Source organism: Haliaeetus albicilla, chromosome 9 (assembly GCF_947461875.1).
Source record: "Haliaeetus albicilla chromosome 9, bHalAlb1.1, whole genome shotgun sequence".
Taxonomy (NCBI): domain Eukaryota; kingdom Metazoa; phylum Chordata; class Aves; order Accipitriformes; family Accipitridae; genus Haliaeetus; species Haliaeetus albicilla.
The window spans coordinates 24,008,772-24,021,470 of record NC_091491.1 but is presented as its reverse complement, the minus strand read 5'-3'; the positions used below and the strand labels follow the sequence as shown (position 1 = coordinate 24,021,470).

At 46.2% G+C, this 12,699-nt stretch overlaps 1 long non-coding RNA gene across 1 annotated transcript in view; it reads left to right on the top strand.

Annotated features, from left to right (window-relative positions):
• LOC138686840 (uncharacterized) overlaps window positions 1-11,678 on the top strand; it is a 35,626-nt gene extending 23,948 nt beyond the window's left edge. The window contains exons 3-4 of the long non-coding RNA XR_011326146.1: window positions 10,751-10,872; window positions 11,468-11,678. This is a non-coding gene — a long non-coding RNA (uncharacterized lncRNA). The remainder of the gene's footprint in view (window positions 1-10,750; window positions 10,873-11,467) is intronic.
• Window positions 11,679-12,699: the final 1,021 nt, after the last annotated feature.

Below are 12,699 nucleotides of genomic sequence, written 5' to 3'. Positions count from 1 at the left end.
ATGCTTTTCCACAGAATTTGTTTTTCCTTAACTTGAGGAATTTGTAACAGGGAAAGATGTCCCTGATCCAAGGTGCCACTAGTTAATAGAAGGATGTCCTCTCTGTAAACCTGTTCTTGTAAGGCACCAAGAAGGTGTCTTAAAAACAGGTGTAGGCTATTAGATGCTGTGCTGCTGCCAGTGCCTGGCTTTGAGGAGTTCTGCACTTGTTCTTCACTGAAATGCTGATAACAGAGCCAGGGTTCTACTGGCAGAGTCTGTACCCCAGCTAACCTGCTAGCATTTTATGCAAGGTGAATCATTATCTTTGATTTGGGGGATTGTTTTTCTCTATAGTTTAAGCATTAATACTCTATTTAATATTGGTGAATAAGTGGTAGAATAAGGAAATAACTTGGTAAATTAACCCTTTCAAACTGAGGTGTCCAAAATCAGGTACATAGGGCAGCAACTTGATTTCCAAATGCTTTGGAATGAATGTCATCCCCGTTTTTCATTAGCCTTTCTGCGTGTGACTAGTCCTTGCCATCCAAATCTGAAAGCTGTAGCTGGAGACTAGCCGGAGTGGTGGGGTGATGCAGCTGGGCCAGCCCAGCAGCCAGGCTGGGGAAGGGGAGGAAGGGCCTGCAGGGTACACCGTGATCGATGCTGGAAGGGAGGGGAAGAAACCCGAAGCCTCTCCATGACGAGCAACATCTTGGGCAGCCTCTGCGCAGGGGTGATGCTGTCTCTCCACAGTGACCTTGGGAGCTGGATGTAGTGGTGAGGGAGGGGAGAGTTTGGAGCAATAACTGCTAATGCACTGCAAAAGGGCTTGGCCTGTGGAAACAAACTGTTATTATTAGATTTTACTTGGTTTGAAGAAAATATTCCCATTCCATCTACGTTTCTGGCAACAGCTGGGCCATCCACAGGCTCTGCGGCAGGTTGTGTTTACCAGCATCCTCCCCTCCCCTGCCTACTCTCACCTGTGTTTATGGCAGAAGAAGAGAGAGATGTTAAGGAGAGATCCAGCCTTTAAAAGACATGCATCTCCAAGTCTCTTACTCCCATGCCTCTGATGGGAATATTTTCTAGGCTTTTCAGGTGTACAGCTGTTGTAGCTAGCCCTTGCTACTCTAGCTGTTAATTTAGCGAGCGAAATGGAGTTGCTCACTTCCCTCAGCCCCCGGAAAGCTGGTGCAGAGGGCTCTTGGTGCAGCGCTGGGGCTGGGAAGAAGCTGTCCTTCTTTTGATCGTTGTTTTTTCCTGCAGTATTTCAGCTGGGAACAGACTTGACCTGGTATCCTAAACAAAGAAGACCTGTGGTTTTCCTGAATGGTTGATGAAAAGCAAAATCTGCACAGCATCATCCCTGGGGGGGCTGGGGGGAAGAGCCGTGGTGGCGGTCAGAGGAGGGAAGCCCAGATTTCCCCATTTACTCTGAAAACGGAGCTAATTACAGGAAAGGGCAAGGTACGGGTGGGAAGCGTGTTGTGCTGCTGCACCCCAGCAAGCCCTGACGTGCTGGGGTGAGCAAGGCTTTCCAGGTGGGAGCCCAGCGTCACCCTCAGGTCTGCTCCCCGGTGGAGCCCTCCCAGCTCCCCGGTGACCAGCTGGGAGAGCCCCAGGGACCACCGATTTGGCAGCCTTCCCGTGCTGCTCCCCTGGGACTGCGGGCAGAGCCTGTGTCTCGGGAACGGCTGTAATGCGGAGTTATCGCAGGGCTTAAGACTTCTTGCCATGGCTCCTGCTCCCTGCTGTGCCTGCTGCTGTCAAAGAGGAATAAAAACAGATGGTTCCTGCCCCCCAAACAGCAAACCTTTATAATTCAGGGGTTTTCTTTATGTGATTAATGGAGCTGTTCCTACATTTATTCCTACAAGGTCAAACCATTTGTTTTCATGGAGTATGCTAATATAATCTATTTTTTATCCTTTCTCAGCCATCTCTTTAAAAAAAAAAAATCCTTAGAGCTTTGTTCGGGAAAGTGTTGCAGATATACTTCTACGTGACATATTTATGCATACTGTCACTGATCTGAATTCAGCTCTGCACTACAGTAATAACTGATAGGTTGTAATGTTTATAAACGTTGCTTTGAGATTTAAATTTAAGAGACAAGCATAGGAAATAGATCTTATCACAACACACTGTAACCAAATAGGGTCCCAATAAAGAGAAACAAAGAAAACAAATTTTATATTTGGGCATTAACATTCTCCCAGATGTTGGCTACCATCTGCCAGGACTTTTTAGCTCTAAAGTAAGCTGCATTTATAACACCTATAAAACCGAGATTTCTTCCCCTCTTTTCTCCCCTGCCCATGCTTTTGCAAGGGGAAGATATACACGAGAGTAACTCAGGGTGAAAATTTTCTGTTGGCGTACGTGGAGAACTACACAGCACGTTCAGGGTGACTTGGCTCTGTAGGTAGGACCAAGATGAGCGCCGCGAGGACTAAGAAGTTGGATCCTCTCTAGCAATGAGTGGGGGAGCTGCGGTTCCAGCTTCCCATCACGTATGCTATGGGAAGGTGAAGCTGCAGCAGGGAGGAAGGTGCATCTCCATCGGCATTCCCGCTTCTGGGCTACCCCAACCATCAGTGCTCCTGGGAAGGACTTTTGTAGGTGAGGAGGTTTTTATCTTCCAGAGCGTTTGTATTTGGGATGCCTCTAGTTTATTCTGGCAACAAGGCTGCTAACTTTTATTATTGTTTTGAAGAGATCCACAGAGGTGTTACATGTATTTATGTGCAGTTCACATGTACTACTTACGGATGCGCGGGGTCTCGATTCTGACCTTATTGCTGTGTGCTTGTTATATCAATAGGATATTTAGGTTCCCTAGAACTCAAGTTTTTACTGGAAAAAAGTTGGTATTTACTGAAATATTGAAAAGTCTTATCTAGTTTTGTTTTCATTCTGAATCCCAGGGATTCCACACAAAGATGAGATTTATTGGTGGCTTGAATGCTCAGTTGTGTGCATTATTTCCATTGGATTGGGAGCAGATTGAAAACTGGAGAACTGGACGTTCACATGGTCCAAGAAATGAAAGGTACAACTAGGGTTATTTTTTTTCCCCTCTGAGTTATGCTGACAGCAGCCATAACATTAAGGCTGAAAAGTTTATTTACTATATAAAGGCGATATTTTCCCTTCTTATCCCAGCTTTTCTTGGCTTGCATTGCTTGGCAGTATCCCCTTAACCACTAACACCCAGAGGCATGGTATTAAACTGGGATGAAAAATGAACATGCAGAAGGATATTGGAGATTTAAGTGGGTATGGTTCTAAGAAAATCAGTGGAAAATATGTTTACTCCAAGCATCTGTAGCACCTAATTGAAGCAGTGATGTTTTCTGTAAGAACACAGGGAATGCTTTTCTGCTTTCTCTTTGGCTTTGAATTTCACTTTGAATTGATGTGACATAATCCATGGAATTATTTTCTCACAGCTGCAATGGAAACTTTCTGCCAATAGACAAGGATGTGTTAATTGGGGTGAAAAAGCCTACATTCAGTCCAGCTTTGTTGCTTTCTGGAGTCTTTGTTAGGAACTGTTGCTTCCTCCTAGTTTATTGAAATCTAGTACACAGTAAACACTATTATTTTTGAACTATGAATGTTGCTATAAATTTGAATGGCTAGAAAAGGGTGGCAGATTGTGATCAAAAGGGAGCTGATCTACAGCTGTGTGTGAAATCATTGCCGATACTAAAAGCGACAGAGAATGAAACACATATTTATGTGCCCATAAAGGATGATTTAGTGCTCCTGGTCCTGCAGTATTGGCATCACCAAATGAGTTTCTATGAATCTAATTTAGAAGAACGTAAAAGATCCCATATCACCTTTAGGGCATCTGCAAATGCTGCTGGTTGGTAGTTTGTTGTTTATTCATATTATTTTTCCCAGGCATCTCTAATTTGAAGGCTGAGTTCCCGTCCGGTGGACTTGCCAGGACCAGCGAGGGCATGCAGCCCTGCTGGGATGGGGGACCGGCCACTGACCACCGGCAGCAGCTCCCGGCCAAGGGAAGGGTCCCTGAGCAGAGTTCTCCACCTGGAAGAGGCGGTGGGGTGTGAGAAGGCCCTTCGTGGGGAGGTTGCCAAAGCACTGTGCACCGCTCCCTGGGCACGCCTCGCTAACGTTGTGCATGTACCAGCGTTTTAATTAAATACAGCTAAGCCCTGGTCAGCAGTTTTAGCTCATTATGGTCCGTTATTGGTCGCGTGGTTCTCCAGTGCCGTTCCAAAAGAAATAAATAAAAGGCACTGTGTGTGTTTGACAGGAACACATGGGCAAGGAATGGCCTTTTCTTTCCTGCATCCTCATCCCCCCGCCTTTTTTGAGGCAGAGGGGTCCTGCAGCAGTCATCTGTTCTAAAAGCTACTGTTCTAAGCATCCAAATCTTCTTGACTGTATTAATCTGTATTTATACAGGTCACTTATCTTCCCAGGGACACACACATCACAAAATGCAGGCAATAAGTGAGCCCACAAAGCACTCGCATTCCCCAGGGAGCCACAGCAGTTTCAGTCAGGTAGGGGACTCCTCCAGCCTCTCCCCTCGCTGCAGCTGCACAGCCAGGAGGGTTCATCCTGCTGCCCAGGCATCCCCCAGCACTTTATCTCAGCAGCCTTTCGCTCCTCTCTCTAACCACCCGAAGAAACGCCACTCCTGCCCGAGCCGTCCAGGACCCCACTGACAGCCTGGCAGTCCCCGGGTAGGGCCAAGCCTGGAGTGCTGCCCGCTGCACCACCGGTGACTGCCCCAGCCACCAGCCACTCGCCAAATGAGGGAAAATGGGTTCCCGCACCTCGCTGGTCAGTCTGGCCCTCTATCTCCTTGCCTTTTGTCGCATGTGCTTAAACAGGAGCTGTTTCAAAAATGTACTTTTTTTTTCCCCAAAATACAGATTTACATTTTTCAGAGACCTCTGAAGACATAAATCGAACAAGATAAATTTTAAAGCTCTTCTAATCAGCATCACAGCCCTGGTTCGTGCCATATGGAGGGGCAGAGGAACAGACTGGAGCTGAGAGAGTGAGACGGAGTGGGTGATGCACCAAACAGCCTCACCGGCAAGTGGCACCAGTGGAGATAAGCCCAAATGGGGAAATTTAATAGGCACTGTAACGTACAGGGTCATGGCCATCACAACAGAGCATGATAGTGCCATGAAGGTGGCTGGAAAAAAATAGATTTTCTCATTTAACCAACTGTATCATTTTACAGTCATGTTTTGGAGATTAACAATGAACAGAAGAGGCTACTGATGCAAGTACTTGAGAGACAGGAACTTCATCCTGCAAAAGGGTTATCGGAAGCCCCAGCTGAAAACTGCAGGGCAGTGTTCAGGTTGCCCGAGCAGGGCCAGCAATGGGCTTTGAGCAGAGGTAGTTTCATGAATGTATCTGTGAGGAAAATGATCGGAGTAGAAACAGCCCCCGTTGCCTGCTGGAACCGCTGCTGCAGGCAGTGCTGTGCCAGGCGGTGCCTGGCTTTCACAAGCTTCTGCGGAACAACAGAAATGTAATACCCTCATTATGGGGATCAGTTTCCAAAGTTTTCTCAGTGAACAGTTGAAAGGAAAGGTAACGGCCCTTCCTGGGCAAAGCTTTGCTACTCATCTCTTGTCTGGCTATTGGCCTGAGTGGTGGACGTTGTTTTGGGTATGGGATACTACGCCCACAAGGAGGTGGCTTCACAGCAGGCTTACAGCATTCCACGCAGTGGGGAGTGCTTTAGGGACTTGCTTAGTCTGGCAGAGCTACGTGTTGTGACAGGAGGGCTGGGCTGGCTCCCCTCACTCCCCATTCCTACCAGTGTCACTCCAAAGCATTTTGTGGTGGGGTAGCTTTTGGCCAGATGAGAGATGTGTGGTTGGCAGATCCCCAGCATGGTGCTGTTTGGGAGGGTGCAGCCCACAGCAGGGATGGGAGCAGGACCTCCTGCTCACCTGAACATTGATTCTCTCACTTCTCATCATGCAGGGCAGGGCTTTCTGCCAGGATTAGTCCCCAGGCACAGGCATGGCTCCTTAAGGCACTGGGAGCAGGATGGGGCAGAATCCCACTCTGCAGGGTCTCCGCTGGTGTGCACAAAGGCAAGGGGGAAGGGCTGTGGTACCTGACGCAAAGCAAAAACAGAGGTGAAAAGGAAGTTTTTGATTTAAAGAAGGCTGTTCAGACTTTACCTCCAGCTGCCCATGTGCTCAAAGCTGAGCTGCATTCCCTTTTCTGTCTTAAAAGCTCTTCAAGCCCTGCCTGACTCTGAGTGCTGAAAGAGCCCTGATTCTGCCACTCTTTTCCATCTCTCAGCCCTGTTGCGTTTTTTTTTTTCTCAGCAAGATTAATCAGAGTGCAAACTGATGGGCTGAGAAGGGCAGAGCTCTTCCCTGGCTCTCACCTACGCTGGCAGTGGAGACCTGTGCCTCCAACCTGTGTAATTGCAGGGCTGGCTGCTAGGAAGCTCCCGTTGGGTGACAGCTCTTCCGGAGGCAGCTGGACTTCCACAGCTCTGTAGATATTTGAAGACTGACTGGGATTTCTAAAAATGGTTTTGAAAATGTATTTTTACCATTGCAAGTAGCATCAACCTTCGCTGGGGCCTCTGGGCTGGGCTGCAAAGGAAGTCCACAATGTTAGGCCCTAAAATAGAAAATATTTATGTAAAGAAGTAAAACTTTATAATTCCTTCTCTTTTCCTGTAAGCATAAATTAATGGCAGTTCAGCACTGTGCTGAAATAAATGGGGTGAGATTGTGGGAGAGCTATTTTCAGGCAAAAATAAGCAACACTTTAATTGTCACCCACTCTTTTGCTTTTTAATGTGAACAAGGCTTCAGCAGGCTCCAAAGAGCACGTGCCTGGTACCCATGCCTGCTCTGCTCTGGAGTAGCCCCAGCTGGGGAACTCCAGTGTGTCCTCAGGCAGGTTTTTAAGCAAATGCAAGATCGCTACTCGAGGAGCCAAATAGCACCTCCTGTGTCTACGACTGTAGCCTGCAAAAAGGGCTCCACACTTTCCAACAGTGGTAAGCTAGTGAAGAAAATTTGGGAACCCCCTGCTTTGCTTGTTTCCCATGAGACCTTAACGGGTGCTAATAACCTCACCAGCGTCTGTGGCAAGGATGTGCGTGCAGAGAAACAGCAATCGTGCTGTAATGGAAGGCGGTCAAGCTCTGGACTTTTTCTTCCCCAAATCCACAATTGGTTTTGGAAGGGGAAGGAGGGCTGCTTTGTGTTTGAGGGTTTTTCAGAAGTCTTCTGCAGTGGCCTAATCCTGCTGCCACTGATCTCAGCTGGGGAAGAGTCTAGCTGCTGCTGAGGATTTCTGGAAGTCCCACCAGCAACACTGCTGGGGTATCCAGCCCCTCTCCCATGCAAGGAGTATCACTTGGGTGTTTGGACCTAACTTGGCCAGGCCAAATAGTTCCCGAGAGCCACCTCTGGTTCTTCACGTTACTTTGTATCGATATTCAGATTTCCACTGGGTTTTTTGCAATTTACTATCAGGGAAATGGAATAATATTCCTCTCCTTCACCTTTGTTTTGGAGTTTAAGCACTATCCTTAGCCATGCAGAGACACCTGCATCCTGGAGCTGTAATTGCACCTGGGACCATCCCAGGCCATAATGCAGAATAATAACCCGACACTAACGAGCTCTCTGTGTTCAGTCTGGATCAGACCTGCCGTCCTCCTTCCAAATGAAATTACTGCTGGTCTGCCGGTGCTGTTTTTCCAAGTGTATGCTAAGGCTAGCTATCAATTTGAGCAAGTCTTCATTTTGATTCAAGTTTTCTTCTGAAATATCCAACAAAGCCAAAGAAAGACAAAGCCGGGACAGTGAAGCAGAGATGAATGCACTTAAACTGAAGGAAAAAAAAAAAAGACCCAACGTTCTCTTTGATTTGCAGTTCGTCTGCAAATTAAAAGAGTAAACACAGCCATGCTGAAGATGCATAAACGCAGCTTGGAGAGCCATTGAAATCTAGGTCAGGGTTTCAGCTCTGCCTGGGGATCTCATTATGTGAATCAGGGAGAATCTGTGCTGCTCCAGGAGCCAGGTGGAGAATACTTCTGAACCAGTATAATGAAGCCAGGTAGGCTTCTGCACAATCAACAGCAGCTCCACTACAGACTGATAAACAGGTCACGTAAGCCATTGCTGAGCTGAAATTGCTAAATGATTACAGAATCACACAGTTCAGTAACGGGGAAGGAAGTCTTCATTTTATTGTCTTGCGGCTTCGGTCTACAACTGTATTCCAAGCAGGACCTGAAGCGTTTGCCAGCAGTAACCAACTCATCTTCCAGGTGCTTGGGGGAAAGTATTGAGCTGTCAGTCTGATAGTTGTTAACAAAATACACAATTTTGGGGGAGAGAAAAAAAAAAGGCTTACATTGATCCATGTTCCTTTGATTTGCAATCCGAGTATATGGCTTTTGCAGAACATGAATCTATTCTGTATTTGAGACCCAGTCTGTGTTTGTATTTTAAGCTAGTCTTCCAAGCAAAACATGTGAAAAGAGAACATTTAAACAGGAAGGGTTTGATATTTTTTTTTCCCTCATATATTTCTGTAGGTCTTGTTGCTGCTAATTACTGGAGATCTCAGCACAAGAGCTTTTCTTTCTAGCAAACCAGCTTCTCATGTTTCCTGCCCTTCAGTTAATCAGTTATAATCTCCTGCTCCATTTGTTTATTTAACTTTTAAAAAGCTAATTGAGTGTTTGTGACATGAGTCGGCCTGAGACTACGACAGCAAAGTTTGTTTGCGTGTACCCGCAGAGCAGACAGAGGGTGGCCTCTGGCAATGCCCACAGCTTGCTGCTGCGTCCTCTAGATGTTCCTTTCCTGATGCCCGGTGACCACCGACATGCGCGGAGGGTGGGTTCAGCCCAGCCTGCTAGCTCTGTCCCGCCGTGCCTGCCCGTGCGCCTTCCAGGGAGGCTGTTTTCCCCAGGAGGCGGTTGGTTGGCGGGGCTGGCCGGCAGCCCGGCGCCCGCACAGGTAGGGCACGGGCAGCTGCCCGGGCTGATGACTTGCAGCCTTGCCCAACCACGGCAGCATCCCTACTGGGAAGGGTGGGTTAGGATCAGTAAGGCAGGGACGCACACGGGAGCCGCTGCAAGCCTGATCCTCTGATTCTTCTGCAGGGGCTGGAAAAGCAGGTTAGAAACTAAGAAACTGAGGAGCTTTATTGCAGCCTCATTTGTGTCTCTTCACTGTTAATTGAAGGAACATGTTTGTGGTGAGAGTGGTGGGCTTGTGTCCTCTCTCGCTCCACTGTGCCCACGTCCCCTCCCTGGCACGGACATGCTCTTTGGAAAGGCCAGGCACCTACTTCTCACTGTGAACACATAGCGCAGGGCAGCAGCTGCTTGTTACTTCCCCTTGCCCCGGAGTCAGACTTCACAAGATGCCTGCCAGTTCGTATGGGTGCCAGGCCTTCTCTGCAGTCAGTATTGCTTTCCTTACTTATATAATACCCACGTCTTCAACCTAAGTATCCAAGAGGTCTCTCCCGGGACGTGCTCCCCAATGGCCCGCTGCTTCCGCATGCAGCATCTCTAGTGGGGCAGCCCGGCGTGTGTGAGGCTGGGGCTCATATGAGCCAGTTGGGTTGGGGTGTTACTAATGGTCCATTGGATCCCCCAAGCAAGATTAGGAGATGGCTTTTCTCAAAATCTGTATTTAATTGATTGCAAGTGAGGGGTTTTTTGACCGTGTGTTTTTGCCTTGACCAATCACTAAGCCACACTGATTTTTTTTTCTTTCCTCCCTTTAAAAGGGGTCCCTAGGTCATATCAGACTTTGGCCCCCTTATAGCCTTCTGTGGCATCACACAGGTACAGGTTCAAAGGATACAGCCAGTGGAGAAATCCTCCTGCATAAAAGGAGTTTCTCAAAGGATGGGTCTGCTATAAGGTATCTTAGTCATGCTCGTGCATGCATATTATTGCTACAGAAGAGATTTTTTTTTTGCAACTATGTGCTCCTGGGATTGTATTTCAGCATCACAGGAACAGGCTGATATGCAAAGACTCTTCAGAAAGTCCCACTTGAGTTCCTGGTATGACAAAACTACCATTTAACTTCAAGCCATCAAGTATGAGGCGCTCTTTGTTTCTAAAGTGATTTGAGACATTACACACAGTTCTATAATAATGTAAAATGGGGCTGCTGTATTTCCTCCGGTAGATCAGGAGGTTTGGAGGAATTGGTTCATCACTTATCACTGAAAAAGCACGTCCTCAAAGCTGTGGCTGCTGCATCTTCCTTTGTAACAGGCTCTTTATTTTTGTGCTTATAACATTGCCATTTATTTCTGTGGCAACAACAGCAATGTGATAATTCGCATCCATAATCAGTTCACTGTTACTAGAAAAGGTAAACCTGAGATGATAATTTTGAAAAAATTATCTGGGTCCAGCTGAAATAGCAAACTATTAAAAAAAACCAACAAAACAATTAAGTGAATTTCTCAGGTATTATATCATGAGATATTGAGTTGAGCATATGATTTCTCTCCTCTCACTGCAGAAAAGTTGCCTGCCGTACCGAGGGGCAAGCCTGTGTAAGCAGGCTGGAGAGCTGAGACTACAGATGAGGGAACGCACAAACACTCTCCTTTGTATTTTACTTAAGATTTGCTAATGTTGTTCTCTGTTTTCCCTTCCTTGAGGACTCCAATTACTCAGGTACTGTTTTCCTTCATTCTACTAAGAGATGCACAAATTGTTTCTATATTCCAGGTTAGTTTCTGATGTCCCTCTCTTCTGTTTACATGTGGATAAGGAAGATGCTGCCCTGCTCGTCAGGAAATGAGTAGGCTGCCTGACTCCAGCCTGAGCCAAAGGAGAGAAGCCGCATCTAGGTCAGTGGAATTGCTATGGCTTACCACTAGCCCTGAATTGGGATTCGCCCCAGCATGGCCAGTTATTCAGTGTTTTTGAACACATTCTATCTTTCACCTGTGTCCAAAATCTTAATGCTGTCCTTCACTGACAATTTAGGACATAATGTGGGCTCTGCTGGGATGAACACTGCATGCAATCATTGAGGAACCAAGGGAAAAATGCCTTTCCCTTGGTTCAAATTCCAAACCAGCCACAGGGTGTCTTTCCTAGTTCTGTCTGCTGTGGGCTTTACTTGCTTTACATTTTTTTAGAACATAGTAAAAGTTTTTCATTTTCTTGTGCATACACACAAACAACACATTCATGTTTAATTAAATAAATGAGAATCCTGCTTGTATGATGAGTCTCACCTACAGAGGATGTGTAGGACTCCACACTTGTCTGGTCTTCAATGCTATGCCTTGATTCAAATGACCCTCTGTTTTAATGAGTTGATTAAATCTATTTTAGCTGAATACTTAGCAGAAGTCAGGCTATTGGTAATATAAAATGAGCTAGGAAAATTACTGTACATATGCTTTCCTGAAAATCTTATATTTCCTCCATAAATAGAAGCAAGAAAGCTGGCACTGAGAGAACACAGCAGGCTATCAGAGAGGTTGGTTTGGCTGGTGTAGAAATTGTTCTTCAGATTATATGATTTTCCATAAATTACCAACTGCATAATCAGGTTGAGAAGTTCAACTTCTTCGAGAAAGGTAAGAGCCATGTGATCCATTGAATCCCACATGTGGCCATGAGCACTTCATCCTAGCCTGAAGCAGCTGGGCGAGTGAATATCACTTTTCTTTGTTGTGTGTGATGTGGGTTGAGTTAGAATTATGAAACAAACCTCTTCGCCTGCTGCTTTGTCTCATTACATTTCCATAGGCCAAAAAGAACAAAAAGTCCCACATCCAATAATGCAAGTGTGGGCTCGCCTCGCCTCTGTGTTCCCTTGCCAAAGGGTGGTGAGAGGTCTCTTCCTGGCCCCTGAACACTCCTAGGACATGACCTACAGCTCAGCTGGCCTGGGTCTGCCTGCTCTTCATGTGCGCTGCTCTTGCTTGTGGTGCTTACCTGCACTGGTATGTGGATTTGGCAAGTAAAGTTTGTGGCTGTATATAGATGTTCTGCAATCTGCTATTTAATGCATGGTCTTAGTTAGAATACAGTTATGAAGAATTGGCTCTTATGTTATTTTGGGCAAGGTTGGATAAGCCAAATTTGATTTTTACTTTCTTTTAAATTTCCTGCTTTTCCTGTTGCACGGTAATGCAGTCTTATAACAGCTATTGGAGTCACCATGTGACATGTGCTCCTTGTTGCTGTGTGTGTTTATTTTTTGCTTCACAGAGTATTATCAATATTGATTCTCAAGATGGTTCCTTGTGCCGTTTCTAGAGAGACATGCAAATTGAGCCACTTTCCATTTAATATTAACCGAAACTCCCTGGGACACTATCATCTGCATGGCAACCAGCAGCCCATCTGTGACTAACATCAATATTACAAAGTGAAGGAACCTGCTTTTTATGTGATAAATACACATTGTGAAAATCCTTATTGGATCTGAACGTGGGCTTGGTGGGAAAAGCCACCCTCTCCCTAACGCTAACAGCAGGTCACATTACATTTCAGCTGTGAATAATGGACAGCGGTGATTCACTCTGCAGCTAGTCTCATAAAAGTCCACTCTTTCTCTGAGATGAATAGGAGTGATTTTTTATAGACAAGTGTTGTTGTTGGTAAGTCCTTTCTAGGTCAGTTTAAACCAACACACATAACCCCTCCTGGCTGAGTCC